Source organism: Gekko japonicus, unplaced genomic scaffold (genome assembly GCF_001447785.1).
Source record: "Gekko japonicus isolate JY-2015 unplaced genomic scaffold, Gekko_japonicus_V1.1 scaffold849, whole genome shotgun sequence".
In the NCBI taxonomy this organism is placed as follows: Eukaryota; Metazoa; Chordata; class Lepidosauria; order Squamata; family Gekkonidae; genus Gekko; species Gekko japonicus.
In genome coordinates, this window is record NW_015163112.1 from 277,036 (window position 1) to 280,781 (window position 3,746).

The 3,746-nt window shown below is 48.8% G+C and overlaps 1 protein-coding gene across 1 annotated transcript in view; it reads left to right on the forward strand.

The window, feature by feature from the left end:
• Positions 1-705: 705 nt before the first annotated feature.
• Positions 706-3,746, forward strand: part of ORAI3 (ORAI calcium release-activated calcium modulator 3) — an 8,419-nt gene continuing 5,378 nt past the window's right edge. The window contains exon 1 of the mRNA XM_015406828.1: positions 706-721. The gene's annotated coding sequence lies outside the window, so the exon portion shown is untranslated. The remainder of the gene's footprint in view (positions 722-3,746) is intronic.

Consider the following 3,746-nt stretch of genomic DNA (forward strand, 5'->3'; position numbering starts at 1 on the left):
ACTTACATTAAATTCAGATAGGACGCTGATCTCAATTAACATTCAGGCTCAGCCAACCACTCCGTTCGAAACAGAGTTACGCCCTTCTAAGTCCACGGGCGTGCTCTCCAGCAGGGAGAAAGACCCACAACTTAGCTGAGTGGAGTGCTGTTGGGTACAACCCGGGGGTCCCATTCAGAAATCCCCCGTGAAATTAACGGTACCCAGAAAGCACCAGGCAGCTATCTTACTGGGTTTTTCTTAAATGACTATTGACAGCTTGGTGGCAGGACTTAAGATCTAAACCCGGGGTCCCCAGCCTTTTTGACACGGTGACCCACAAGCCCAAATTCACTTGGTATTAAAAAAGAAGCCCGGAGCATTCACAAATCATTGGAACTGCAGTAGGCTGGGACCCACTTTCATAGGCTTCCTGACCTACTTTTGGGACCTAGAGGTTGGGGAGTGCTGGTTTAAACAGTCATCTTCAGTAGAAGTATAAAATAATGTTTTAAGGTATTAGGCAAAGTCCTGAAATAATATGAATCCTGCCGTGCTTCAGATCCAGGCAGCCCCCCCTGGTGGGCGGTGGGTGCCCCCCCCAGCAATTCTTGGGCTCCCGAGAATTACTTCCCTAGCCTCGATCTCCTCCCGCAGTTCCTGAATTGTCACCGCCCCACCCTTGGGAACAGACGTAGACTGCCGTCCACCAAAGGTAAACGTTAATGCCACACCCGATCTGGTGAGTCGAGCACCCATCGTATTAAACATCTGTTTAAAGAAAAAACAGCATGTGTGTGACTATGTAAAGCGCAGTCAAGTCACAGCCAACTTATGGTGACCCTGCAGGATTTTCAGGGCAAGAGACAGTCAGAGGTGGTTTGCCACAGCCTGCCTCTGCATAGGAACCCTGGATTTCTTTGGTGGTCTCCCACCCATAGACTAACCTGCTCAGCTTTCTGAGCTCTGATGAGACTGTGTCCAGAATGTGTCATCTTGGCAATCCTCACTGTAAGAATGGACACAGGCATCAAGATTTCCATACCACAAATGAATGGGGGTGGGATGTGCGGAGAGATTTGAATCCGGCGCTCCTCTGACTGTAGGCCTGTTTATTCGAGAAGGAAATTGGACTGAGCCCTCACCCGGATGGCCCAGGCTGGCTCCGTCTGGGAAGCCAAGCTGAGTTGGCCCCGGTTAGTCCTTGGATGGGAGACCACCAAGGAAGTCCAGGGGTGCTCTGCAGGGGCAGGCAGTGGGAAACCACGTCCATTTGCCTCTTGCCTTGAAACCCCTCTGAGGTCACTGCAAGTTGGCTACGACTTAGTGCCACTTTCTGCCACCAAATCCACATATGTTCTTTCGGTGCCCGTTCCATCAAGTTTATAGGGATACGTTTCTATCCCCATTTTTAGACAGACCGTCAGTTGATGCAGATCAGACCTGCCCGGAGAGACTTTTAATTAGTGAAAATCCGACTGTCTCTGGACAGATAGCCAAACTCTGCCTCCACTTAGTAAAATTCCACAATGAGGAGCACGATTATGTATTTTTTTTTTATTTGTATGACTTATAATCGTTTTACACATACTAGACATTTTAGATTTATTTTAGTTTCTTTTATTGTTAGATTTAATAAATATTTTAAGGCTTTTAAGACTAAACATATTTTTTTGCGCTGGAATGAATCTCTTTGGCTGTTACAGAAGAATGTATTCCTATCATGAATGGCCTTTGACTGCAAATAAACATTCGTTCGTTCATGCCACCAAATCCGACCGAATGCAGTGGGGCTCACGCCAACGTGCTGTGTGTAGGATTGTAACTTCAGCAACCAGGCTGCCCTGCGTCCCCTCAATCCTAGCCCGCCCCACCCAGTCTCTTTGCCCTCTTCAGTCAAAGATGTTATGGTATAACTGCTTCAGTTTTGGACTTAGACTAGAGAGGCCTGTGTTCAAATCCGGGCTCGCTGAGGCCACCACCATTTCTCGAAGGCATAAACAACCTCACCAGGTCGTTGTGAAGATAAACAAAGGCGGCGGGGGGGCACCTTGTCCAAGGCTGAGCTCTTCAGAGGCAGGGTGAGAGGAAAATAGAACTCCAAGTCCCCCGAGTCCCTCTTTTCCTGCCCAGTCAGGTCCCAAGGCAGAGCTGCATTCCACGCCGTGTGAGCTCATGGGCTTGTAACCAAAGCAACGGAGAGCTTAGGGGAGGGAGGGAGAAACAGAGAAATGAGACCAGTTGCAAGTCCTATTCCAGTTTGAGGGGAAGTGTGCGGGGTTTTCCCGGGGGGGGGGGGAGAGAGGACGTTTCCCTGCTATTTCTTAAAAAAAAAAAATCCCCTCATTTAAAAAAAAAAAAAAAAATTGCCCTGCTTTCCAGCACAAGTGCCCCCAAGACTACTTATAATATCATTACCCCCCCCACACACACACACATATTCAGAGTAATACCTGAAGGCAGGGCTTTTTTTGTAGAAAAAGCCCAGCAGGAACTCATTAGCATAATAGGCCACACCCAAAACCAGAAATTCATTAGCATATTAGCCACACCCCTGACACCACAACTCATTCGCATATTAGACCACACACCCATGTCATCACACCCACCTTTTGCTTCTCATTCTGTACACTTCGTTGTCAAAACCCAGGGCTTTTTTTTGTAGCAGAAACTTCTTTGCATGTTAGGCCACACACCCCTAATGCAGCCAATCCTAATGAGTTCCTGCTGTTGGGTGTGGCCTGTTATGCTAATGAGTTCCTGCTGGGCGTGGCCAACTCAGAAGCCAGCTGAGCGTTCCTGCCCCAAAATAGCCCTGCCTGAAGGCAAGAAAACAGTATGATATGCAGCCATCAAATAGGATGCCCAAAAGGGGGGGGGGAGTAAGTCAAAAGAGCACTGATTGGTATCTGAGTACAAAGTTCGGTAAAGTTTCAGCCAACTTATGGTGACCCTGTAGGATTGTCAAGGAAAGAGGCGAAGAGAGGTGGTGTGCTACCGCCCAGCCTCTCCGTAGTAACCCTGGGCTTCCTTGGTGGTCTCCCGTCCAAGTACTATCCACCAGGGCCGACCCTGCTCAGCTTCTAAGATCTGAGGAGATCCGGCCATCCGGGTCAGGACAGCGTAACTTGGTGGTGGGAAGGACCCTCAAGTCACAGTGACCCTGTAGGGTTTTCAAGGCCAGAGACGTTCAGAGGGTCGTTTGCCATCGCCTGCCTCTGCCTCACATCCCTGAACTTCCTTGTGGGTCTCCCATCCGAATGCCAACCAGGGCCGGCCCTGCTTAGCTTCCGAGATGTGATGAGATCAGGCTAGGGCATCGATGGGGACCAGAATCAAATTCAGTCTGCGGGAAGCCAGAAAGCACGCCCGTTCAGCCAATAGCATTGGGAGGGGGGATAGTCTTCACTTTTTTTCATTCAAAAATAATATTTTTCTACCTAGTTTATTACTTATTTATTTCATTTCATTTATACCCTGCCCTCCCTGCACACGGGCTCAGGGCGGCTTACACAGGCACAAAAGTGCGATAAAAATACAAGTTAAATCAATTAAGGCACAAGTGCAGTAAAAGTCAACAGTTAAAACAGTTTAGGCAAAAATGCACATCTCACAGGATACAAAATGACTACAATACTTACCCCCTAATGCATATCCCAGGGGGGTCAAAAGGGGGGGGGGGATGCCATGGGCCACGATGTTTCATCTGGCCAGTCAGCCCGATGCGGCGGAACTGCTCTGCAGTCACACAGGGGTAGTGGTGGTGG